This window comes from Cibotium barometz, chromosome 29 (genome assembly GCF_041138505.1).
Source record: "Cibotium barometz isolate CiBa-2024 chromosome 29, ASM4113850v1, whole genome shotgun sequence".
NCBI classification, from domain to species: domain Eukaryota; kingdom Viridiplantae; phylum Streptophyta; class Polypodiopsida; order Cyatheales; family Cibotiaceae; genus Cibotium; species Cibotium barometz.
Window position 1 is genome coordinate 40,095,694 of NC_141074.1, and position 27,305 is coordinate 40,122,998.

At 48.1% G+C, this 27,305-nt stretch overlaps 1 protein-coding gene and 5 non-coding genes across 11 annotated transcripts in view; 2 read left to right on the top strand and 4 right to left on the bottom strand.

The window, feature by feature from the left end:
* LOC147622177 (uncharacterized) overlaps nucleotides 1–27,305 on the bottom strand; it is a 157,326-nt gene that overhangs the window by 104,726 nt on the left and 25,295 nt on the right. The gene's annotated exons all lie outside the window — the stretch shown is intronic.
* Nucleotides 9,045–9,118, top strand: TRNAD-GUC (transfer RNA aspartic acid (anticodon GUC)). The gene has a single exon. It is a non-coding gene; the product is annotated as a tRNA-Asp (tRNA).
* On the top strand, nucleotides 9,915–9,987 carry TRNAK-UUU (transfer RNA lysine (anticodon UUU)). The gene has a single exon. It is a non-coding gene; the product is annotated as a tRNA-Lys (tRNA).
* TRNAY-GUA (transfer RNA tyrosine (anticodon GUA)) lies at nucleotides 11,032–11,114 on the bottom strand. The gene has a single exon. It is a non-coding gene; the product is annotated as a tRNA-Tyr (tRNA).
* Nucleotides 11,443–11,516, bottom strand: TRNAR-ACG (transfer RNA arginine (anticodon ACG)). The gene has a single exon. It is a non-coding gene; the product is annotated as a tRNA-Arg (tRNA).
* On the bottom strand, nucleotides 12,280–12,352 carry TRNAN-GUU (transfer RNA asparagine (anticodon GUU)). The gene has a single exon. It is a non-coding gene; the product is annotated as a tRNA-Asn (tRNA).

Below are 27,305 nucleotides of genomic sequence, written 5' to 3' on the forward strand. Positions count from 1 at the left end.
CCGTACGAGTCGAAAGGCTTCCGTACGGTGGTTCGTTGTGAGGGCTGGGGAACAGGGGCCCTCAAATGAAAGGCCCGACCCCTATCGATCTTATTTGTATAAGGTGGCGGAGAAGGAGTCTAAATCAATGGACATTAATGAACCATCATTGATGGACGTTGCACACTTGAATGACACGAGAGAATTGACTCCAGGTCCGGATGGATTAAAGCCCGAGGCTTTGACAATGGAACAACAACTACGTGTCTTATGGGATCTAAGCTGTCGAGATCGAACGAAGGTCGAAAGACCATTTCGATGGGACATAGATCTATGATGGATTGCTGCCTATGAAAGACTAGCACCTAATCCTGGGTCAATGACGACCAAGGGCTGGGCTCGGGGGAACCACTATAGACGGCATCTCTGTGAAAATACTGGACCTGCGTGAAGGCCTCGATTCCGTCGTATCGGGCCGCAAGGCATAGCGGGATCCCTCGCCCTTGCATTCCCAAACCTAGCGGTAGGCGCTTGCCGCTATGCCAAAGGGCATACCATAATTCCAAGACAGACTTGTACAGGCCGCAGGTGCGAACCCTTCTCGGAGCAATCTGCTTCGCCCTGCAGCCTTTGTTGCTTCCACGGGTTTGGGCTGGGAAGGTCTCAGCATACTTGTCTAAGACAAGTACGTAGAGATCTCCGTGGTACCGTTTAGTGCATGAGGGAAGGTATCGGTAAACGCGATAGTATCGATCACGGAAAGCCAGGCCTTCTTGGACAGACTCTCGAAAGTGACTTACAGCCTGAGGTTTGTAAAAGGAAGTGTGCGAGAGATACCCAAAAATTTGAAGGTCATATAAAGACTTCCCTAGTCGAAACCTGTAAAGCCGGGAAAGCTTCGCGCCCACTCCGGGAGTGAAAGGAACAAAAGTTCGTGGAATGGGGGGGATGTGGTAGAACAAAGGGTCATGAAAGGGAACGAAATTCGTGAAAGAAGAAAGGTAAAGAAGGAGGGTTTTGTGATAAAGAATGAGGGTTTTATGATAAGGATCCAAAGCCCAACTTCCTCGAATATTTCCAAAATCCACCTTTTCTTTTCAGAGAATCGGGAGTCGCGTCTATTCCCCGTAGCGTATCCCAATCGCCACCACCTCGCTGGAAACGGGCGACAAAGTATCATCAGGGTATCTTTCTCTTACACTACGGCACTTACCGGCTTTCGTTCTTGCCGCTAAATCGAACTGTAGATTGATTAGCGAAGCGTCCGCAACCGCTGGCGAGCGAGGACCGGCCCCTAGAGGGAGCGAAGCCTATCGATATTAGGGCCACCGACCATCACATACGAGATTGGGCGGCAGAGGCCCGGTGATCTTGTAGAAGCGATCGATGCCAGACGTTCCGTTTGTACGAATTGTGAACACACCACGACCGGACGTAAAGCCACTGTCAAGGAATTGGGTACCAGATCCGATACAGGCCTAGCAAGTGCCGGATCCATGAAGAAAACTACAATGGAGATCAGATCGTGGCCGAACAGCGCCTTACGGGACGTATGCGCCGCTTGTGACGGAGCCGAGGGCCGCAGGCGTACCACGTACCGGGCACTCGACCTCGGGCGATTTCGTCGAACAAATGGTGATTACGGCAAGAAGGAAACAAATACCACTCTGTCACTTATGCCGTATGAGAACCCCCATACGAAAAGCTGGGAACCATCCAATTGCGGTTTGAATATCTGAAACCGTAACAATGAAAGTTCAGGTTGGTGAGCCGAGTGAGAGGAGACTATCCAGCTCGGTTCGGAGAGCACTTTACCATGCGTAGCATTTAGGGTGAACAGAGGAAAAATCTTTTTTTTGTTCTGCTTAACTAATGTTACGGCCTGAATGCCGAACCCTCGACCCTACCCATTCGGATGGGTGTTTACCCCGAAGTGTTCCTGGAGTGTATGCATACTTCCGTAAGTAACTTGGTGCAACATGGAAAATTCTCTTAAATTCAATCAAGTCATTTTTGATCCTAGAAGAGATTCATATGGCCTCTAAACTCCCTTTAGTTATAGTTCCTTTTAATTGAACCTAGAGGTAAAACAAAACAGAAGTTTACCTTCCGTGGATATCTGGTTCGCAGCGTTTCAGCTCTATCTATAGACCCAATTTCTCCGCATAAGACACACGCTTTATGAATAGCTATTTGTTATACGGCGGGGCTACGCTACCAACACCCATCGAAGGGAAACACCAAGGGTTACACGTAGCCATTCTTTTAGGCACTTGGTCAAATCACATCCGGCACAGGGAAGGAATTACTTACTTACCGAATATCACATCATGTGTCGGCTAATCATGCGAGGATCACATCGCGGCTAATCACGCTATGTTACACTAGTTCATTAGTTCACACTAGTTCATTACTTTACACTAGTACTTATTTCTCAATTACACTAGTTTATTAGTTTACACTAGTACTTATTTGTTAGCCGGGGTGCAGTCCTGAAGTGTTTCGCCCATTTTCTATTTACGGTAAAAGGTACTCTCACTCGTAGCGATTGGTGAGAAAGGCCTATTCGAGGGTTCTCGCCTACAACTATCCAAAACACTGAGCCTCTTCTAGTCCTTCCACTACGGAAAAGGTTCCCCACCTCTCCGATTGACCGCAGAGGGCCTTCATTCGTAGTGATCCCACTGATGAATGAATGAATGAAGCGGTTATCTACCAAACCACTATAGGTTTCCTTAACTAGTCGAGATATTCGAATTCTGCACCACCGATAGGGTCCGAAGACCCCGAGTCAGCTTTCTCAAGTGTCCTTGGGTTGCCGGTGATTAGGCTCCTAGAGAAGGGTCTGCCATCCTGTTCGAGGACGAGACGGCCCTCCGGGAGACCTAGGCGAGATGCGAATTCAAGACTCACGCAAGAGAGCCTGTAACCATTCGGGTATCAGTCGGAAGATACTAACAAGAGAAGAGGCTGGGTTACGTGAAGGTACACGCAAACGGGAATTCTCTTGTTTTCTCTTCCACTTCGAATCTGAATTAGTTTAGTGCAGGTAGAGGCCCGGCCATTCGGGGTTTTTTTCCTATTCTTATCGCGTCTCCACTTAAGATAGCTTTGCTCTCGCCAACATGTAGCTCGTACTATGTACCGGTTGTACCGAACAATGGGTCCCTTGTATACTTTGAGGTATTTGAAGCAATGCGAGGTGAGCTTGTGCAAGGCTTTGAGCGCTTCTAATAAGTTCTCATATGCCCTAGACTCAAGCACAGTACGGGTTTCCTTAACGCGATCGGGGCTCCCTAGAGTCATCCTACCCAATCATCGTAAAATTATTAGAAAGGGAAACACTCCTAAGAGTCAAATGTTGGTAAGGTTGTATTTAACCGCGTTCTGTATCTAGAAACTTCTTCTAGTTCTGGTTTCGGCATCACTTGAGTCCACTACTAATTCGGATCGGATTCTTCCGACGTTTAGTCCTGGTTCAGTGTCTAAGGACCCCTTATCGGTCTTCGAGTGCGCCGTGCCGACCATCAGGCAACAGCCGGTCATGATTGGATGGTCGGATAAGTTGCTTTGGTCGCCGAGTCCCAATTCCCCACCAAAACTTAGGACATTAGCGGCGATCGGATTGGATGGGTATGCTTCGGAGGAGATTTCCCCCTTTGTTTGGGATTTTCGAATCCATTGCACAACTATTCATGAAGAGACCCGTGTATTCGGGGTTTGATTCACCTTTGGGTCCCGATGCAGCAACCATATTCTTATGGTTCCTGGGAAGGTTGAAAGAAGGGGTGCCTTCTAGTAATAGGATTTTACCCCGGTTGGGCCCGAAGGTATCTCTCAACCGCTTAAGTGTACGATTCTCTGTGCCTTTAGAGCACATCGCAGGGGATTTACAGAAAAATGCCAACGCCACTAATATGAGTTTTTCTTCATTCAAAAAGGGACTTACTTCAAGCGCCATATCCAAAACGTACGAAATTTCGGAGATATGAAAAAGGCAGATGGAAGGGTCATAAAAAAAGGTTAAGTTATGTGTCGAGGTTTAGTCATACGTCATTAGAGAAGGTTATATGGGTGTCTAATAAGAATATATGAGATTAGAAACCGTGAAAGCCTGCGGCTAAATATGAATTAAAATGAATGCCCTATAAAGCCATTCGTTAAGATAGAAATCTTTCTGGTTGGGTAGCGTGACCTGTTCACAGGTTAAGACGTTGAGTCGCATCTGTGCGCTCATTTCGCATTCATTCGCGCTCGGATGGCGGAGTTAGCGAACTGAGTTTCCATGAAGGTGAAAGTCCTTCTCCCTCGGGAACAGGGTAACAGCGTGCCCACGTGCTGGGAGAATGGCATCCAAAGGCATGAAGCTGGGCATGAAAGGGATTCAGAACCCGGCGAAAGTGGGGAACTTTGAATCTCAAGCAAGGGCGCGCGTGACGATATCCACCCCTTCTTTGTCTTCGTTGGGAGACGGGGTGGGAATGAAACTCCGGGTATTGTCTGGGTGAGTGCCGAGTGGCGGTACTGCATCCCCGAAGGCTAAGCCTAAGTTGAACCGGACAGCAGGCAACCGCAATCCTAGCGTTTGAAGCGTCGAAACAGGAAAGCAGGGGGATATTGCTTCCTGCTCCGCAGGGGAGACCCCTGCGTCCGAAACATGGGACAGAGGCCGAGGGAAAGGGGTTGTCTGTCCTTTCCCGTTCCTCGAGCGCGCCTCCGGCGTAGAGCGGAAGCCTTACGGCCCGGTTCAAAGAAGTATGGAATCCCGGAACTGGGGAACCCTGCACACCTCTGGGGTCGCACTCAGAAGAGCCAACCGTACGGTGAACAGGAATAGGATGGGACAATAAGCGAGGGCCCGGTAGTAATTATCGGGACATGCCAAAGTGTCCCCGCATCCAATTTTAAGGGAAAGGGAGCAGCCAATACGCTTCAACATTCGAAGATAAAGAGCGCAGATTGGCAAGGAAAGTAAGCGGCGTAAAATACCTTGCCCCTGAACTACGAGTAGCACTCGCTCTGTCACGGATAGACAATCTGATCCGATTTGCTGAATATACATACCTCTGAAAGTAAAAGCAAAAGCGGAAGTGAGAGTGGAAGTGGAAGTATGGCCCGATTCCACTAATAAAGACCTCTCGGGACTCCTAATACTAGGGATCGGATCGAACAAGCATAGGCCCCCATGGCCTGAAGGCGAACCGGAAGCGGGATTCGAACCCAATAGCTACTTTCGCTCGGGTCGATCTCGCCATGACGCCACCAGAGCGATCCACATATCTATCAACGGGAGGGCCAGAGTACGTAATCGACGCTGATGCAATTTTTGATCGAATTAGTCACGAGACGCTTTCCGATGGACCTGATACTTCTCCCATGGTAAGGAGGCGGGTAGCTTCGTGGCTAGAAGCAGCAGTAATTTCGGTTTCTCGGCGAATACCTCTTTCCCGGAACAGGTGAAGTAATCTTTCCTCCCCTTGGCCAACACTGCATTTCACGGACTATTCATCCTGATGCTTAAGAGTCGGATAGAGGAAATCTTCGTTCAAAGGGAAAATGGGGAAGATACGAGGTTTCAATCCTCTCTCATCAGATACGCTGATGGTCTTGTGGTCTTCTATTTGAGTCTAGGAGTTATCAAGCCCGTGAGAAAACTGAGCAATGGCTCTAGCCAGCCGATAGGGCTAAAGCGACAAGGAAGTAGAACTCCAACCACGGCGTAGGTGTTCTTGGCGCTCATTGTTCTTCCCGCCTGTGGACATCATGGGTGGAGGTGGATCGCATCATTCCACGTCGTCCGGGAGGCACGAGCTGCTGAAACAACCTGCGGCAGTTGCTGCATGGGCATCGTCACGATCAGAAGAGGGCGGGGGAGCTCGCATTCCGGAACCCCCACCCGATGGGATGCGGGGAGCCGTATGACGGGAAACTGTCACGAGCGGTTCTGAATCGGCGGTCAGGCAGGGAACTCCCAACCCGATTGGTCGACCATAACCGAAATAAGACTCCGGAAAAGTCGTCGCCGTTGCCAAGAAATAGTTCATTTACATGAGTAAGAAACTGACGTATTTCCACTGGTCGCTTCCGTTTCGTATATTAGTTATTTCGTATGTCTTGTATAGTTTTCCGCGAATTAGCATTAAAAGGTTCTTTAATAGGCATAAACAAGTCGTGTTGGCAGCTGGTCGGCTTTACAAGTCCCGAGGGGTCTTCCTCAATCACTAATTACTATTTTGCTTAAAATATTACGGAGGTTGGTTCACACTTTATGGCATCGCAGAAAAGGCTTTAGATTATTTCAACGGGTGGCCTTTACTAGGGTCACCCCCCTTAAATGAGAGGCGGGAAAAACGTTCTGCTGGCTGGGTAACATAATGGCAATGTATTGGACTGCAAATCCTGGAATGACGGTTCGACCCCGTCCCTAGCCTATTCTTTTTCTTTCAAATTTCGGTTATAGAATGGCCGGTCTTTTTCACTTGCTTCTGATCAGGGACTACAGCCTGTGCCTGCTTTTTGTAAGCCCGTTCCTGTTGGTCGAATGCCCGGTCTCGGCAGCTCTGCGATTTGGCTTGATCGCTCTGCAAGTGATTGCGCTTGAGTCGTGGTTCCGGGGGAATCTTTCTCCGCCAGGTCGAATGAAGGCTTGGTATTTTCTAGTGATTGAATCAGATCGTTGCCTCCTCCATTCGTCGAAGTGGCTGAAACCCGTCGACTGGCTGAAGCGGTCGACTGGCTGAAGCGGTCGAGTTTTCCACCATGGACTTCTCCCTCTCTTGCATCAAGGTCAACCGCTTTCAAGATTGTTGATCTCTCGCTCTTGCTTAATGGTCAACCGCTTTCACCGGCAAGAGGTTACGCGGCTGCATCTATTGATGAGTGCAAGCTCGGATTCTGGAAATGGACCTAAAGGCAAGCGTAGCGAAAGGCTTCCCCGAAGGAAGCCTGAGCGAAGCGATCACCTTTCAATTATCCGATCACCTTTCACCTCCAAGTTTGCTCTTCGAATCGCCCAAGAGCGGGTCGTTTGCAGGGACCGACGAGCGTAGCGAAAGGCTATTGGAGGGAGTCCAAAGAAAGTTGGAAGAGCTTGCCGACCCGCATTCGCGGGCTTCTACCGGGCGTGGTAAACGACGAAATGCTTCGGGGAGCTGAAAATAGGCATAGATCCGGAAATTCCCGAATAGGTTAACCTTCTGAACTGCCTGCTGAATTCATGGGCAGACAAGAGACAACCCGGCGAACTGAAACATCTTAGTAGCCAAAGAAAGAAAAAGCAAAAGCGATTCCCCCGGCGAGTGAAATGGGAATAGCCTAAACCGTGAAAACGGGGTTGTGGGAGAGCGATGAAGGCTTTGTTTTGCTAGGCGAAGCAGTTGAGTACTGCACCCCAGATGGTGAGAGTCCAGTAGCCGGAAGTACGGCTGGCTTACGCTCCAACCCGAGTAGCATGGGGCACGCGAAATCCCGTGTGAATCAGCAAGGACCACCTTGCAAGGCTAAATACTCCTGAGTGACCGATAGCGAAGCAGTACCGTGAGGGAAAGGTGAAAAGAACCCCCATCGGGGAGTGAAATAGAACATGAAACCTTTTTTACAGAATAAGAAGAAAATAAAAAAGTACTTCTCAATCGAATAAGGAGCTCGAATCATTAAGAAATACTGATCCGAGCATTCGCTCGTATTCTGAAAGATGTGTCGTACTAGAGGTGCCGGTCAAGCGCAATCAACAACCCGTATCCTTGGGGAGCAGAGAACAGGGTGAGGCGGTACAACCTATTTGTTCTCTGAAGACGTTGCGTGCAATTTACAAAGACCTGCAGGCTTGGCACGCTTTCCCGTTGATTATTGATGGCTCTAGGCTCATGATCCTGTCGGGAAAGGGATGGATGTCTGAGCGGTTTAAAGAGTCGGTCTTGAAAACCGAAGTATTCGGAAAAATACCGGGGGTTCGAATCCCTCTCCATCCGTGAGTATGGTCATAAGTTAGCATTCCCACGTGGTGCGTTTTCCACCACCCGGCACTTGATTTGGAGAGCGCTTTTTGAGGGCCGAGCCTGAGGGGTTGAAAGGGATCGTCGTAATTTATGATGCGTCTGGTCCAATAGGCTCCATTTCATTGAGCGAGTCACGCTTCCGGGAGAATCGAAATATACGGTGGTGTTTCAGCTTCCCTTAATTGCTACGCCATCCGAGCTTTGCTCTGCCATTGGCGTTCTTGGCTCTATCCAGTTAACAGTGAAAAAGGGTTTCTCAATAAGAACGTTTCGAAATAAGAATCGATGTGCGGATATGATGGAATTGGTAGACATGCCAGGTTTAGGTTCTGGTGACCTTACTCAGTCGTGGGGGTTCAAATCCCTCTATCCGTAGCAGTTGGAACCTCGAAGTTATGCAATCACTAGGCCTCTAGTGATAAATCGAATGGGTTTCTTCTCTCCCTGTTAGGCCTTCAATCACTGGGCGAATAGTCCCCCTAGCCTGGAGAGTGATCCTTGAACGTGTATACGAGCCATCTACATTACCTAATCACATATTTCAGGGAGTTATTGAAGATTTCGGTGCAGCAGCAGGAGTGGGACTGTACTTCTCGTATTGCAATTCTGCCCCGATCGGATGCGGAGAAACAACGCTTTGAGCTGACCCACAGTGTCAGCAGCCTGGCGACTTTGCGAAATACACTCGACCAAGACCTCTCCAGTCAAGTCAAGCAGCCGGCGCATTATAGCCCCTCTCGTGACCCTAACAGACACCCAATAGTTAGTTACGCTAGAAGGTGCGAAATTAATTGGAGCAGGAGCGGCTACCATGGCCTCAGCGGGAGCAGTAGCAGGTACTGGAAACGTATCTAGTCCTTCGACAACCTCTGTGGCGTGAAATTTATCATTAGCCAAACAATTATTCGGTTATGTTACTCCAGGCTTTGCCTTAACAGAAGCTATTGCCCTGTCTGCTTTGACGATGGCCTTTTTAATATCATTCGTATCTCGAGGAAACAAAGTTAGCAGAGAACAAATAGGTTATACCTACGGGATGGGGGGGGCTTAATGAATCCCCCATCTCCGGGGGAAATAGCTCAGTTGGTTAGAGTGCTGGTCTGTCACGCCAGAAGTCGCGGGTTCGAACCCCGTTTTCCCCGTTAGCATCATGCCAAGTTTTCCCAAGTCAGAGTTGATGATATTGATGGAAAAGAAGCCCGACCACCCCTGCCCTCCGAGTAGAGCATGTAGCGGAAAAACCTTGTCAGTCTCTACCCTTTTTACTTCGCTATGCCTTTCATCGTTTAGCGTAGTGTTCAAGAATTAGTCTAGGTCACTCAGAGCCCACGGAGTGGCCCCGCGGTTGGCTCATTCTTCGCCCGATTAAACTCTGTGCTTAAAGCCTTTATGCCTCCCTCTTTGCTTTAATCGATTTGTGCCACTTTACCCAAGTGGGCCACCCTTCAATTCAATTCGATTCAAAAGGTGCGGGCCACGTACTCTTATCCAAGCAGGCTCGGCATGGAAATCATGGGGTTTTCGGCCACGAAAGGGCAAGGCTTTGCAGTACCGGGCAGGCCTCCATGGGAGAGTGTGATGTACCAAGTCGGGCAATCGCTTGAATCCAGAAAACCTTCCCTTCCAACTCGAGAATGCAATCTTTCAATTATCAGAACTCAAATGGAATGTGAATCATCGCGTAGCCTGCCTAAGACAGAGGGATATTTTGGAAATAGCCCATGGAAAAGCGGAGAGGGGTATTGATGGTTGACATGAAGCGAATGAGGCGTCTGAATCAAAGGATAGTTACCTAGATAACATTCATTCATGTATACTACTATAATGCCATCGCGATATGCCCGGCGAACCATCCCGGGTCAGAGTTGTTCTTTTTCGTTCAATTACCACATAGAAATCTATCTCATAATTAGTAGTAATAGTAATACAATAACATTTGGGTGTATAGCTCAGTTGGTAGAGCATTGGGCTTTTAATCTAATGGTCGCAGGTTCAAGTCCTGCTACACCCAGACTTGAGACTTATAGTAATTACATGATTACAAAAGAAAGTGTACTTCAAAGATCACTCCGCTTCGGCCCGGTTGTGTTGAAGGGGCCACCTATAGTGGCTAGGCTGTACAGTTAAGTTGCCCCTTGCACCCACCTTACGCCTCGACATCATCCATTCGAAAGCGCGCTCGCCGAACCGCCCGAGGACGGACCGAGGGGGAAAGCTGGCTTGCTTGCTTTTCCGCCCCCTCCCGGGCATCGCTGAGAAAGCGCTTGGCGCTTTCTTGCTCCGCTCCTTCGTTCGTAAAGCCAACGAAGTTATCTGAACCTGAACGATTCAGAACTAACATCCGAAGCAAGTTGAGTGGGTGAGCCGTATGATGGGCGACTGTCTCCCGTGGTTCTGGGGGGACTAGGTACCCCGGGACACCGGGGGTCACTCTATTTTATTATATACGCCTGGTGAAAATAATGTATTTCGATACGCCTAAAAGATGGATTCTATATAAACCAATGGATCCCGAGAAGTCGTTGCTACTAGCTATTAGTTTCTCGTCGATTAGTTTTCTCTTCTTATACCTTTCCCCGCTTTTCCTAGTCACTCATGAAATGGCACGTTGTCTATGTATTCGAGTGGTCTCATTGAATCTCTTCACTTCGGGGTGGGGGTCCGCCCCCTTCTCTCCCGCCCGCTGCTTCCCGCTCTAGTTACGGTTGTGTGCCGTGGACACACGGATAGATTCATTCCCCAATATCCCCGGCTCGGACGCCCTTCCTGGGTCCTCCTATCCCATGAATATGTTTACGGGGTCTGTTAATCAGGTCGGACGGAGGGGTGTATTCACTATACCGAAAGACCGGGGTTGCCCAAAAGCCCTCCAGGGTGGCGCCCTCCTTAGGAAAGTTGGTTTGAGGGAGAAAGCGGTGGAAAGGTCAATTCGTTTCATTTCCATGGAAGAGGAAGGTACGAGCGGGTTGGGTTCTCTGGCCTAGGCAAAGCATCAGATACACGTTTCGCTATCCATTAACAGTGAAAGCTACAATCTTTTTCAGACCTAACCTATTGGGAGAGGCAGGATTCGAACCTACGTAGAAAACCTTCAACAGATTTACAGTCTGTCGCTTTTAACCACTCGGCCACTCTCCCCGTTCAAAGTAAGCTTTGACTGACTTTCTGAGCCAAGATCGCGATTGGGAAGAGAGAAATCGGTCAATCCACACGTCCTAACCCCTTCCAATGGACTAATCGAACAAGTAGAGGTTCAAGGAATCAAACAAATAGAGGCCATGTTGAATGCCGTCGGTACACCTATGCTCGGAGCTTCTGAGAAATGTCATGGTCTAGTCCCCGGAATACGCTTAGCATTCGAAGTCTTTGAAATAATTGCCTCGAGAGCAAGGCTTCGGTCCTTCTCGATAGAATCGTCACGAAGCGAATCGACAAAACCCAAGGTGACTTCTCGTTCTCCCTATTGTGGGCGAGGAGGGATTCGAACCCCCGACACCGTGGTTCGTAGCCACGTGCTCTAATCCCCTGAGCTACAGGCCCCGTCTCCACTGGATCTGTTCCAGGAACCCCTTCGCCGAAGCAACCTTTCCTCTCCTTACCCATTCCGGGTCAGAAAGATGCGGAAGCTTAGGATCCTCTCTCAGAATATGCCGACACGGAAGAGATGCCACACTGCGAACAAATAAGACACTTTAGAAAGAAGGAAAGAGGCGTAAAGAAGGTGGTATCGTATCTGTTACGAGGCATAACATACATGTATTCTCGATCATTGAGTTCGGGTATACTTATTGAAGGGAAGTCCATATAATTTCACTGGACTCGGAAGCAGGTTAATTGATTGAAGTAAACTAAACCGAATTCTCCACCGAGTTTTCAAATCAATGAAAAAGCCGAACAAAGCACAAAGCAATGTAAATTGATTGGCCGTTACCATCCTATGTTACCATTCGTGAGCTGTGGTTCGGGGGATCCCCGAGGAATGGCGGACCGTTGTTGTTCTCGAGCAAGAGAGACACTTGGTCAACAATCCCATTGAGAATCCGTTTTGGGCATCTTTGTCTCGTAGGTGCCATGCCCAGATCCTTGTGGTACCGATAGGGTCATCACGTCTTATAAAAGCACCAATACCCGGAGCAAGCAACTCTTCGTCGTTTCCCCGGCTTTTCACCAATACCCGCCATTCAATCTACTTACCATTTTTATCATTTTTTCTATACGGCTTTTTTTCGATTACCACCGTCTCGAGGGCGGGCCTATTTAAAAGCTCTAGTCGATCAATTCTCATGTTTGTTTCAGTTATTTTCTCCGGATGCAAGACTCGAACTTGCGACCCATGGATTAACAGTCCACTGCTCTACCGACTGAGCTAATCCGAAACAAGAATGGGTGTATTACTGACCCGAATGAAGCCCTGCAACCCTTTTTTCTCTATAAGGGGGTGATGGGGTTGTGAAGGGCTCAAAGTGAATAGAGACTGGAAGCTGGCTAAACGAATGGCGCATCTATATACGGCAATTTTATTACCAGGCTATACTATAGGGGGCCAGTACCGAAATCTTTCTGTCTGTAGCCGGCGCCTCTCACCAACCAAATAACATGGCACTTTCCCAGCACGAGTAGGAGCGGAAGCTGAGAAAGAGCTTTGCGCTTTATCCCAGCATCTATCTCAGAAAATATGTATCTAATCAAGCGTAGCGATCAAGGTCATGTAATGACCGATATACCGATGCTTTTTCACAAGCGGAGAACGACGCGGAGCGGGCGGGACAGAAAAAAACGATCTATTTACTCAATTTTTTTCAATTCAACACATTTAAAAAACAAAAAGAAATAAATCCTTAGTGTTCAATTTGACCATTTCCCCGAGTTCATATCGTCCGGAGAGACGGTCTTTCATCTCTTTAAATCCCAGAAGCTTTTTCTTCCGGGTTCATCCCCGTTGGCCTGTGCCTCTGGGTCGATATCAGGCTCGACTGGCAGCTCCTTGCACTGTGTCGTACGCTGTTTCTCGTATTCCGTAGCCAAGGCCCCGCTCTGATTATTGGACAGTTCGTCCGGTCCCGTTTGTCGATTGGATTCGGTTTCCGAAGACCGAATGCCCGTGGCTGCAACCTCACTGCCCTCCGCCTGCTGCGAGGATTTGTCAGCTTCCCTGAAACGATTGGAGAGGGATTGCACCATCTGTTCTAGCGCCTTAAACTTCTCTTCGAGCATCTTACGTGCCAAGCGTTCGGTTTGCAGTTCTTCCTTGAGTTTCCCGTGCGCTGAGCGTTCTGCTTTCAGTTCTTCCTCGATTTTACGTTGCTCTACCGCTTCATTACCCAAATCCCGATTCTCCATGTCTACAGGCTTCACATCACAGAACATACCCTGACTCTCCCCGGAAAAAGTAGTCAATGAAATAATGTCGCTTGACAGGCCCCTGGATATGACGTCTAGCCCCTTGAATAAATTAGTAATGAAGAAGTTGCAACCGACATGGAATCCAAACCGATATGGAAGGTGGTATTCTATCAAACTCGCAGTTACAAATACTAGATTTGCTTAATGCGTGCTCTACCCCCCTGTCATGTCAGTCCCCATGAACTATCCGATAGTGCTATCAATGACACGTAGCATACTTGATGAGTCCTTCTTTCCAAACCCGCTATTGAGTAAAACATATTTATCAGATGGGGTGGCACGCTATGAACATTCGGGTATTGGCCCCCGATATCTATGAAAGTTGGTGCGGAGACTAAACCAGTACCCATGGAAGTTATGGTGGAGACCGGAAAAAATGAGGCTTTGGCAGCAGCCTTTGGCAGCAAGACTTTGTATTTGCTTATTCTCGCGTATCTTTCCGATGGTCCTCCGAAAATCTATAGCATTCTGCTGGAACACATCCTGTCTCTTGACCTTAGTAGTTTTATGCATAGTTGGTACTATAGCCCCGATCATGGCTACTAATAAAATTGAACTAGACACCGGGAACGGAACCGGATAGTTGGTATAAAGTAAATTGCCTAATGTTTCCAAATTAGTCCAACTTTGTATTCTTTCAGCATAAACCGTATATCTCAGATAGGTTGTATTCAAATTGGTTGGTAGTATTGGAATGTAATCATTGTCTAGAATGACAAAGATTTCCGACCAGGAAATCAGTCCAATAGTACCACCTACTGGTAAGTAGCGCAATACATTCTCGTGGATTTCCGCTATTTTGGTATCTGGCATCATCACTACAAATGAAAGTGACACAGCAATCGCGCCTATATAAACCACTGAGAGGATCATAGCGGAGAAGTCGGGACCTAACAAGGGAAGTAAACCTGAAGTATTGCGGGAAACGGGGATGAAAAAGAGAACGGAATGGACGGAGTTTTTAGCACGTATGACCGTAACAGCAGAGACTGAAGCCATGCCCGGAAAAACATCAAGGAGTAGCATGGTTTTATTGTTTCTCTCTCCTATTCTATATTAGTGGCAGTTTGTCCCTGCGCAAGCCGGATTCGACCCCATCTGATTTGGCAATGACGAGATGTGGAAGCTCCTAGTGCACCTGGTATTCTTCACTACGAGATACGAGATCCCGTGCACCCGAAAATGGAATTGTGGAAACTTTGATTGCAAAAGATGGCGATGAAGATAATTACATTCCGGAAACAAACGAGAAGCCGACGTCTAATACGGAAACTTCTAGTGCTACAGAAGAAGAACAGGCTAAAAGTATTTCTAATGTCCTCTCGATTCTTTCTACGGGACGAATATGGCATTATTGGACAGTTCATGAGGACTGAAGGATAGTTCATGGGGACTGACATGACGGGAGGTATAGCAAGCTACACCCTCCTTTTCTAGTAGCGGGGGAGCCCTTATCCATATGGAAGAGAAATCGAAACACAAAGTGTTGTTTTCAAAGATATAAAGGGGAGGGGTCGGACCTTCCCCCAGCGTTGGTTTGTACTGAAGAGTTCTATAGGAAGAAACTACGAACTATGAAAGTGAGATACAATCAATTGTCCACCCGGAAAAGTAGAAAATCCCACGTACCAAAAGAGGTCACGAATATAGTTAATCCAAGTAACATAACGAAAGCATAGTGATAGTAGGGTCGAGATACCACCGCCCTCCGAACCGGACGTGAAGGTCTCCCCTCATCCGGCTCTCTGCAGCACTTTCGAGGTAGTCCCCATCACTGCTTCCCCTAATATCCGCCATATACCGTATGGGGGTTTACAGGAGATCCCAGAGCCGGCACTAGTAGTCGTTACGTATGGCTCTTGCTGAGATCGTTATTTTCCCGTGCTCTAGCTATTTCGCTCCCTAGACTCTTAACCGTACGTGTAGTTACTAGGCGTAGCTATATATTCTCGAGGAAAGGCAGAGGGCTGCGATTTTCCCTGCTTTAGCGAAACCTGGCATACCGCGACCTTCGTTAGATACGCCCACCATGCCTTTATTCATTTCGACATGCCTTGTGGACAAAAGGAACCCTGTACCGGGACTCATTAACTCACGTTCTTGCTGGCACTACACCAACTCCGGTCTTTACGCCCCTACTGTCGCTTCTTGGGTTCGTAGAGTCGAGTTTACCGTTTACCCACCACGGAGCTTGGGGCCAACGGGTCGTGACGTACTCTTCGCACAACAAATCCACTTTAAAGTTGACTTATTTGCTTGGCCAATTTCCGGAATGTGTACGAAATCCCGTAAGGACCTGAGATCTCAATAGCACCCTTGTCTAAGGCTTTGAATGAGACTTCGTATCCGAAATGCAAAAACGATCTCACTAGAAAGTCATTGAAAACTTTGTCAAAGAACCGGCGCTTATTCAGAAAGCAATAAAGTCCATTACCGAAAGTACTGGTTCCAAAAGCGAAAAGGAATTCGTTCGCGAAAAGATTTGCATTATACGCCGTAAAAGCCCCTAAGATGCTAAACGTAATAGGTACTAGTTTGATAGTGATTGGAGTAGCAAACTCAGATTCGGCAAGAATCTCATTTTTGGGTAGCATTGAAAGGGAATTGGCCCAAAAATTGGTGCCTAAACCAATCATCATATCGGTCCCTAAGCCGCCCCATTGCTGCTGGAAAGGCTCGGCTTCAAAACCGTACGTGAAGCTTCCGCCTCATACGGCTTCTCCCAGGATCGAAGATCTTCGTTGGCTTTACGAACGAAGGTTCGAAGAATTCTGTGTTTTCGGTATGGCAGTGCCTGTATAGGAGTTAAGGTTGCTGCACATGAACACCCCTCGTCAAGTCTTTGTTTCTTCAAACGATTCTATATGGATATGTAAGGCAATCTCTATATATATGTATACCTAGATATAGATTACCTAAACAATTTTCGTTTGGGCTGGGGCCACTTCGGCCTCCGGCCTTTGTTTGTAAAGCTTTTTCTTTGTTGTTTGTAGTTTTGTTGATCCTGGAGAAGAAAAAAAACGCTTTACGTTTTATTGGGTTTCTGTCCCACCTCTATGTACTCCTAGCCAGCCATTCAACTATTCGGTCTGGCTAGGTTAGATTCCTTTTCAACTAGAAAAAGAAAGTAAAAAGAAAGAAGGGGTTGTGTAGCTTTTCCCAGCTTTCATAGCCCCGTAGGGGGGCCTTCGGCCCTACGAGTCTCCCCGTTGTCGAGTATTCTTTGTTGGAAGTCACTTTGTCGGCTTTACGAGCAAAGGAACCTTCAGGGCCCTCTCCGGTTCCCCGGGTAACCCCCCTTTATGTGATGTGTTCTCGGGGACTCGCTAAGTTCCCATTGAACCTTCATTCGTGTGGTCAACTCCGCGGGGTTCACCTCACCCCCACTTGTTAGTTTAGTGGTTGGCGAAACGAATGAAGGCTGAAGGCGCGAAGCGGTCGCTTTCCTCTTTCTCGGGCTTTGGTATCCATATTTAACAAATGAGTGCTGTAGCCCTTCCACCCAACAGGAGACCTCCCCCCGCCCGCCGTCTCTATCCCTTGCGGCCCTAAGGTCACCACTCACCCTATTGTCGAGGTCTGGGGTGTTTTTCCCTCGGTTACCCCGTGTGACTCGTCTCACTAGAGTCTTGCGTGTATATCTTGTACGAGTCGCCTAGATTGGAGAACACGCATCCTGTCCATATCGTTCGTTGGGGCAAGAAGCTTGTTGGCAAATTCCGGGTTGGGGTCTACAACTGCCTCAGTCTTAGGCTAGGGGATTTGTTCCCACCAAGGTATTGTTCAGGTATTATCTATGTAGAACTTACTTCTAATCCATTTCCCTTTCCATTGACCATCGAGATCCTAAGTCTCCAAGTGGGCATATCCCTAGCCTTTATTCGTCAGGGCCTTCGCTTTTCAGAGAATCCTGCTCCCGTAGGGCTTGTAGCTCGGCGGCCCACCGCAAGGGAACCCTACCGGGGTACTCCAGTTTCGAGTGTATTGGATAGTTATAGCGGCCCGTAGGCGCAAGATGTACCTCGTGGGGCGGTCTCCCGGACATAGTCTTTTCATGCAGTGGCCGTTTCTTAGTCCATGGTCCATTGGATGTTCGGTGCAAGGCCAGAAACTGACACTGCTTGTACCCTTCGTTCTTGCCCTTCGCTCACTGGGCCTGTCCCTCAGTGTGGTCAGTACTGGATACTGTCGGGCGGCAAAGCTTACACTTGTTCACTCATGAAGGTTCACCGGGGCCTCTTTCCTCCCTTCCTTTTTGCTTACCCGTGACTCAGAGGCTGCCAGACCTCCTACAAAGGGAAGAGAGTCGACTGAACATCTCAGCCACTGGCGGGAGTTTCGCTCGCACCCAATCCTCAATTATTGTTCACCTTGCTCAGATCGTGCTGGGTGAGCAACAGCCGCTTCGTCACGGGACTGACTTATGGGCTAACAGGTCACACTTTGGCCAAGTATCCTACGAAAATGCTTCCGAAAGCCAGGAGGATTAAGGGGATGGCCATAAGAATGGGCGCATCATGGCATCGTAAGATGTCTCGCTTGAATGAATTAGTTGGTGCTAGAAATGTTAAGAAAAGTAAACGAGAAGAGTGATAGGGAGTAAAGAAGACAGAGACGCTTCCCGACCAGAAAGCAAAGTTACCACTAATGGTATAATCGGGATGGATAGGCTCTTTCAAGCTTTCCCCCCTCAAAGAACCGCACGTGCAAGTTTCCTCGCATACGGCTCAAGCGGCGAAGAAGAGTGACGGCTGGGCCGGCCTCAGCAGGTCACCGATGGACCCACTACGTGTTCTGCTATCACTCCGCAAGTTGCGTATTTGCCCGTTTCCAATTTGCTCTCCCCCAGTTGGTTTGTAATACTTCTCTCTCCTTTTCTTTTGGGGCACGAAAGGAAAATTCTTTCCCTTCCCTCGTCGCAACTTCGCGATTGACTCATATTCACTTAGTACCGCTCGCGGTCCCGACCGCTTCTACTCCCGTGTGGTCAATAGAAGTGGCCCGGTAACAGCGTTTCGTCATCCAGGATTCGAGTCAGCACACTGGTCGGCAAATTGTCGCCTATCTTACCTTTGTTTGTTTGAAGGTGAGCCAAAGCTTTTCGGATCGTCTTCTGCCCACTGGACGGTATCTGATCTCACGACCAGACCTCCCGAGGGGAGCCCATTGGGTTTACCTTGTCGACATGTTGACTTTATTACAAGGAAAAGCGATCCTGTGCTATACTCCGGTGATCATTTGCCGATCGGGGCACGCAACCAAACGTCGTGTCCCAAATCACATCCCTACAGGGGCCTACTCAATTACAGCTCGTAGGTGCTAGGCCGCTTCTACGAAGCGTCGTCGCACAGTTCACTGTGGTTGATCAAAAAGAGTAGTCTCGCTTCTCTTAGCGGGTTCTATGTTGCATTGTACATTCTCCGCATTGTTTTCCATGCTTCACACCCTCCCCAAGGGAAGGCATGGTGAGGTAGGAGCCTCCCGCCAGGCTGGGATGGCGATATAGCCCCTTTCTCTTATAGGAGGGCTATACACATTGTCTCATGTCCCTCAAGTCGCACTTTGGTATAAGCAGGCTCCGAAATCGCATCTTTAGAATAAAATCCAGTCAAGAAAGGGAATCCAATTAAGGATAAGCTGCCTATAAGCATCATGGCATAAGTGGAGGGTAACGGGGAAGCGAGCCCTCCCATTCTACGCATATCTTGCTCATCCGACATGGCATGAATTACTGAACCTGCGCTCGAAGAGGGTAATGCTTTAAAAAAAGCGTGATTCGTTAAATGAAATACGCTAACTGAATAATCAGGAATGCCGCGAGCAAGGATCATATAGCCTGATTGACTACGAGTTGGATAAGCTACGACCCTCTTTAAATCGTTTTACAACATTCCAGTGGTTGCCGCGAAGAATGACGTCGTAGCTCCCACAAAAGTAATAACAATCAAAGCATTGGGTAAATACTCGAATAAAGGGGAGCACCTCGCTATCATAAATACGCCTGCTGTTACCATAGTAGCTGCATAAATCAAAGCGGATACTGGAGTGAGACCCTCCGTTGCGTCGGGTAACCGAGTATGCAATCCCATTTATGCAGATTTTCCAATAGCGCCGACAAGGGGTGAGATACGAATAACAGTTGTGGCATGAAATCCCGTATTACGAGAAATAAAATAATGATTGGGTTCGGAAAAAACACTAGCACAAGCGAAAGTAGTGGGAAAGTCTACTGCTTAAGAGGGAGTAAAACGACCAATAATCCCGAGAGCTGATCCGGAATCACCTACTCAATTGACAAGCATAGCTTTGATAGCTGCTTTATTGGCTTAAAGTCATGCGAACCAAAAATTAATCGACAAATATAAAGCGGGACCTGCTCCCTCCCGTCCTGGAAGTAATTAAATGGAGTTATCTCCGGTAACCAACATTAGCGTAAAAGAGGTGGGGATGGATAAGTAACACATGAATCGGGGGCTATGCGGATCCTCGGACATATATGAAATGGGATAGAGATGAACCAAGCTACTGACGAATGTCACCACAATTGGCATAACTACAGTCGGACTATCGAACACCGGGTCGGAAGTTACTTCACCGGGCCTTTCCCTCTGCAAATCAAGCGAGCTTGTTTTTTATCCGTACCACGACGCGGCCGTTCACCCGAGTGGCATGATCAAGTGCTCTCCGAACCGTGTGAGATGGTCGCCCATCGCACGGCTCACCAACTTAGGATTACGGTTAGTAGAGGGATAACTCCCGTGTGTCCAGGCAGGAAGATCCCACCCACCCGTGTCTCATTCGAGGGTACGGTGTCGCTCCCCGGGAACACTCGAGTGTACGGCATCTGCCGACTTAGGCCCCTTCCCTTCTGTTGATTCAAGCGCTTCCCCGAGGCTCCGGGGGGCGGCCGGAAGCCGGGAAAAGGCTTTACGCTTTACCCGATATCCCTGCTGAGCTGAGCCCTACGGGCAAGCAATTTCACCAGGCCCTCTGCCAGGGGAGAACTTGCCTATCGGCAATCCGGTCCCCGGCCTCACTCATGGGGTTTTTGCCGATCAAAGAGGCGGGTACTGTGGGCCCTCTGCCCCACGCATTTAACCAGCAGCGGGCGAATGCGTGGTTCACCGGTTCCACCGAATACTCTATTGATGTCGAGGCACAAGTGCGCTTGCCAATGGTGTGTGTGCTGTCCTTATTGGACTCAGGCCTTTCCTTGTCCAGGCATCTGCGCCCTCTTGCTGCGCATGTGCGAGGGATGCGCCTTATCCATAGCCTGTATTGCGTGGGGGGACCTCGCCTGACGCCAGCCGGGATCCCTTCTCCACCGATCTGTAGTTCGTGATCCGTAAGCCTCACCTGTGTCTTGGAGACACGGTCGGGAGCCGCCAAGGGCAGTTTTCGGCGGAGTCCAGTAGGCCCCTTTCTCGACATGCTATGAGGCTCTAGGAGAGGAAATTATCCCATAGAGTGAGTCGAGCCCGTCTCGCCGCGGAGCAACAGCAGCGTCCAGATAATCTATCTATCCGGCAATTCATCCGGTGACTTCGCGGTCGCCAAGGAAGCCCCGGGAAGCATCAAACATCTCCAAGGAAATCCATGGAGCAATCTTTATATAGCAAGCACTGGCTCCCAGTGCGACTTCATGAAAAACAGTCAGGGAGAAAGTGAAAGAGAATGAAACGCACGTGATGGTTACTATAGCGGTTCCTTTCGACCCCGGAAAACGACCAGAAGCACCTGCTACAAAGCTACCAGGCAGGGGCAACGATACTATTGGTAAATACGTACTCAATGAATCCTTTCTTTCTTGTTTCTGGTATTCATGGCAGTTTGTCCAGAATGGAAACGCAAAGCGTTTTTTCTTTTACAAAATGCGCACGCACTTATATACAAAATTCTTTCACGTTGAACCGATGACTCGACCCTGCCGGTTACTAGAAATACTACCGTTAGGAGATACGTACAAAACCGGTTACCAGGGGATACAATACGTATGGAACTGTATTACACTCACGGAAGGAAACGGATTAGGAATTGACCGGATAGGGATACAAGCGGAACCTTGGGGAATATGCAGGAAAAATTACTGAAACGATGGGTCTGGTCTTTGGTAAAAATACTTCTGTGGTCGCTATCGATAGTAATATGCTTTCTTTTGAGTGACACAATATTGCCTTTAACATATCGCTTTCTGTCTCTTAGATGAGGAGGCTCTCGCTTCTTTAATCTTCTCCAAGGATACGAGTAAGAAGAAAAAGAAAAAGCGAGATGCAGAACCTCAATTAGACCTTGATGTTACGCCAACCCCACGTGGCGATTCAATACCCGAGTCGGTTAGCGAAGACGCCGTTAAACCAAATCCAAGTAGCAATTCAATGTCCGAGTCGGGCGGCGAAGACGACGTTACACCAAGTAGCAATTCAATACCCGAGTCGGGTGGCGAAGACCGTGTTACACCAAACCCAAGTAGCGATTCAATACCCGAGTCGGGCGGCGAAGCCGATGTTACACCAAATCGTTGTAGCGAAGACGGGGTTATACCCGAGCCGAGTAGCGATTCCATCCCCAAGTCGGGTATGGGCTCGCTACGCGAAGGCGAGGTTAAACCCAAGCCAAGTGGCGATGTTATGCCAAGTAGCAATGTTATGCCCAAGCCAAGTGGCGATGTTATGCCAAAGCCAAGTAGCGATTCCACACCCAAGTCGGGGTTAGATACGCCCAAGCCGCTAGCACCGGTTTACCCAAGTCGCGCGGCTCTGACATTGGTACACCCAATCCTAAGCAGGAACAAGATCTTTTTGCTCCAGCTGCTGTGAGTTAAGCGTAGGAACAAGATCTTTTTGCTCCAGTAGCCGTGACTCAAACGTTGGGGTTAACAGTACGGCAGATAATGCAAGCACCGAGGATTTAAAGCCTGAATTACCCAAGGATAAAGCAAAGGCTACTCACGCCAAAACCCACAGCACTAAGGAGCGCATTAGGAAGCTTAAGAGTGAGGCGAAGCTGCTTTTTGGAAGGCAAGCTTCAAAGGGTAAGAGCTTGATAGGAAGCGTTAGGCTAGAACCTTGGCAGGTGGCTCCCTCAAGGCGCTTGTTAGACTCTATTTACCCTGTTAGTTTTTCTCCGTTTCAAGCTTTACTTTCGAAAAGCCCTGTTTGCGGCTCCCGTAGAGGAAGAAAAGGAGAAGTATCCAAAGGATCCTATCCTCTACCTTGATATCTATAAGATACGTCCACGTGTCTTACAAGCTACAGGGAAGAAGACTGAGTGGGCTAGACTCGGCAGTGACGTGTCTAGGGATCGGGCGAAGATTAGGCCTGAAATATGAGCCAGCAGGCAAGGTCCGCCCATTTGCCATGGTGGACACGATCAGGCTTTGCCTCGACAGACCAGTCCATGACTGGTTGATGGAGATTCTGAGGTCTATTCCCCACCCAGGATGGGACTACGGGCTTGCGGTAACCTACCTACCCTAAAGCGGTAACCTATTGTTTGGTTTGCCCCCCGCCGCCTACGGGCTTGGTCTCTTCTAGCCATTTTTCCCTTGGAATTGGCCAAGTTCAAAGAAGCGTTGCCGGATTGAATGAAAAAAAGAGGGAGGGTGCTATTCCCCGTGTTGAAATTCAATTCAAAGGGTCCAACGGTTTTCGTTGATTCTGTCCTCGGAAAACCAACCCCACTTACTGTCAGTTTCTTTAATTGGTTTACCTATAACTATATCCTTTCGTGCGACATTCGGAGAGAATTCAAGCACTGTGAATTTTCAGCACTATGCAATTCAAATGATTCAAAGCGGTGATGTACGAAGGTCAAGCTTAGCGATTACGGTCATAATGGCACTTATCATTAGCAGCAAATATTATCCCCAGTTCTTCCGGGTCTTCAAACTCTTACTTTTGACGGCTGTCCCATCCATACTTGTCTATTTATCTACGGGAATTTCAGTCTATTTACTGGACCCTCCTAAAGTAATAGCCAATTCTATGAGGCGATTAGTAACTTCTTAAAAGAGGGGGGCTTATTCAACCATGGAGAGGTAGGGAAAGTATCGCATCAGTACGAAAATCGGGGGGATTCTTGGAAAAGACCCTTTTAAAGGATTCAAAGGAAGGGCAATAACTCAATGATGTTAGCTAGTTTTCCCGCTCGATCCGGGTTTGGTTTCCCTGTAGAGTATGACACGGGTTCTCGAAGCTTTCCAAATAACTTTAGAGGTGAATCCCTCCCTCAGACTTCTACTACGTCGGAAATTGAAGCGATCCTAGATCGGGTGATTCTTGGTAACGAGGAAGAACATTTGCGCAATGCCCCTTCCGGATGGCTGCAACCCCCGTCATCAGGCAACGCACCTTCGACCCATGTACCTTCATCCTCCAGTGCCCTTCAGCTACCCATGCCTTCAATGCTTTTGATTAAAAGTGTTAACACGTGCCACCCCTCCTAGCAGGTGTATTAGCCCTTTGAATTGAATTTCAAAAGGACAGACAAAGCTCTGGGGGGCGAGCCCTTAAGAGCAAAAGTTGATTCAACTTGCTTTTTTCGAAGATCCGAACGCTGCTGATAGATTCCACGTCTGATTTCTTCTAGGCCTCTGTAGAACCCCCCTAGTTATATGCAACATTTCTTCCTCCAGTTCGAGTTATTTTGAGATTGGTAGAAGTCAGAGTAGATGCTGAGGAATTAAAGCGATTCATGAAATAATTGAGAGTGGTTTCAGAATCTCGCATTCCTTCCGGGGAATACTCAGAATCTAGAACATTTTTCTATTTATCATCCATTCCCGGAAGATCAGATTTATTCTTGTTGAAATGAGATCCGATACCAACTCTATCTTGATCTTCATGAACTAAAGGAGTTTTATCGGAGTCTCCGAAAGCTCCCGAAAGAACCCATACATGACCTGTTTCGCGTGCAACATGAATATTACTATATGCATGTTCGGGTGAGTGACATACGACCCTACTCCAAAAAATTTATCCTTCTAGATCTGGGGAAAGATGTTTCTGAATTCGTTCCTTGAGAGGAAACTCCTTAGCTCGTATCTCCGCAATGATTTGTTTAGATTCGACATATTAATTATTTCAAATCATAAGTAGACTTTGTGCTGGAATTACAAAATTGTGTGTAGCGTTTTGACTTTCAACCGAAATTGGTAATTCATTTTGACACATCCAAGCAGGATGTCCGTGTCGTGTACGTGTAGGATATACCGACTTTTCCTCAGAATTGATGCGTCCATTGAACGGAATTCTTACGTGTTCCGCGATATCACCCGTAGATACTCCACCAGTATGAAAAGTTCTTAATGTTGATTGAGTTCCCGGTTCTCCGATTGATTGTCCTGCAATAATCCCTACAGCTTCTCCCAACTCTACTAAGTCATGATGGGCGAGACTCCAACCATAACACAACTGACGGATCCAGAAAATGCTTCTGCATGTTGAGGGAGATCTTACACGTATTGGTTGCATCACTTTTACTGAATTACTGGCGGGTTCATTACCAATATCCTGATTACGCGTAGCAATACATCTCGCGTCTGAATATACATCGTCTGCTAACACACGTCCAATTCATTTTTGTTACAATATCGTGAATATAGATACTTTTCTTTCCTCACTAAGATTTACAACAATACTTTTGCTAGTCTCACGATCCTTTTCACGCACAACGATGTGTTGAACTACCTCGACAAGCCTACGTGTAGGGTATCCAGCATCTGATGTTCGTACTGCGGTATCCACGACTCCTTTGCGAGCACCATAGCGAGAAATAATCTATTCTGTCAGAGATAAACCTTCGCGCAGATTATTTCGAATAGGGAGATCAATTACCTGTCCCCGTGGGTCTGACATCAATCCCCTCATACCGAGCAATTGGTGAACTTGAGATGTACTTCCCCGGGCCCCTGAGAAAGACATCATATGAACTGGATTTAGGGGATCGATCATCCTGAAACTTGGATTCATTTCTCGTTTCGAACATTCACTTGTAGCATACCAGGCCTCAATTGATTGACGTAACTTTTCTATGGCATGCAAACTCCCGTAACGATGATACTGCTCTGGGACGTAACCTTATCTCTCCGCATCTTATACAAGCCATCCTTTGGAGGGTACTGTTGAAAGATCGTCGATGCCTAATGGGACAGATGCTTTTGTAGCTTGTTGAAAACCCAAAACCTTAACTTGATCTAGAATGTTTGTTGTAGATGCGATTCCGAAACAAACTACTAACTTGCTGATAGGTTGTCTCATCGTAGTCTTATCCATCATCTTATTATAGAAAGGTGATTCAGCTTTATCCGCCATTGTAGAAACCTCAACTTTTTCTTCTTTTACCTCGTAATAATTATTAACCAATAGATTGAGGCTCGAGTCATTCATTAAATGTATAAAAAAGCTTTCTCATTCTTCGTTACTCCAGTCATATCTAAAAATCTTTTTCTTGTATCATTGTACCCGGTACGGGCGAAGTCCCACGCGGGAAAGAGGCTTTTGATAGACCCTGCATCGCTTCCTTTAATTGCTGATTAAACAAGATACGACCAGCTGTTGTAAGTATATACATACCAAGGGTATGGCCCTCCCTACACTTTCTGATTTGGTAATTCTCGTAAGAGTGAAAAGAGGTCCCTGAGGTTTCATATTGAGATTCAATAGGCAATTCACGAATTCTCGAACTGATCGTTTGCAAATCGACCCCCCACCGAAGCCACAAAAAACTATAGAGATCAATTTGTTTTAATTCTTTGGCCCTAAGTATATCGTAGTAACTAGTAAAATAGGGTATATTGGGAGAGGAACCTATAAAATCAGAATGTCTATTTCCATAAATTCCTTGCCTATTCTCAATTGTTAGTATATAAAGACCTAGAAGCATGTCTTGACTCGGTACAGATACGGGATCTCCCGTAGCGGGGGAGAGTAGATTTGTGTGCGAAAACATTGGAAAACGAGCTTCAATCTGAGCTTCTAGAGATAGAGGTACATGGACAGCCATCTGATCTCCGTCAAGATCTGCGTTAGACCCCCCACAAACCAATGGATGCAAACGAATGGCGTGTCCTTCTATTAAAATGGGTTGAATTTCTTGTTTTTTTGGCGGAAAAGACGTACGCTTTCCTAGCGAAGCACCCAAAGCTAGCGGCGGCGCACTCCGCCGAGCAGGAGGATTGGACGGAGGAGAGGCTGCTAGAGGAGGCCGCCGCTCTAGTAGAGGTGGATAGCCTCACAAAAGGGAGAATAGCCCGGCTCTATGAGGAGGCAGAGGAGGCGTGCGTCTATGACCTGGGTCTCCCTGCCAAGCTGGCCCCCTCCACCACTATGGCAGGGGCGGCATACCCCCTGGCGGAGGATATCGCGGAGAGCCTGCGCAGCTTGAAGAGCCTTCCCTCCCACTATGCGGAGCTCATCGCCACCCTCAACGAGGCCGCGGCGCCTAACACGTGGGAAGCCTACCGCTCCCGCGCCTTCTGGGCCCACATCTTCTCCAAATGGGGAGATGACATACCAAAACACCTACTAGAAACCCTCCTTTACTCCGGCCTTAATGGGGCCAGCTTAAAAGGGGGCGGTTCCTTACTCTCTAAGGTGAAAGAGGCGTGCGGAAGCCTGCCCGGATACGAGCTGGAGCAGAGGGTTCTACGCCACCCTATCCTCCAGGAACTGGCCTCTTTCCAGCTCTCCCTGGGACGGAGGGACAGGATCTACTTCCCCTCCCGCAAACAACCGTACTATGGCAAGGTAAAGGGGGAGATGGGGGGATGGGGAGATGGGGAGATGGGGAGCCGTGCCGGAGGGAGCAGATATCACGAGGGGTTGCTGTCGTCTCGCGCATTAGCTTCCCACGAGGTTGTTCTCCTATTGAGCCTCGTTGATTGCTTGGTTCGTAATCGCTCAGGCGTCCCTCTCAGTTTGGAAAACG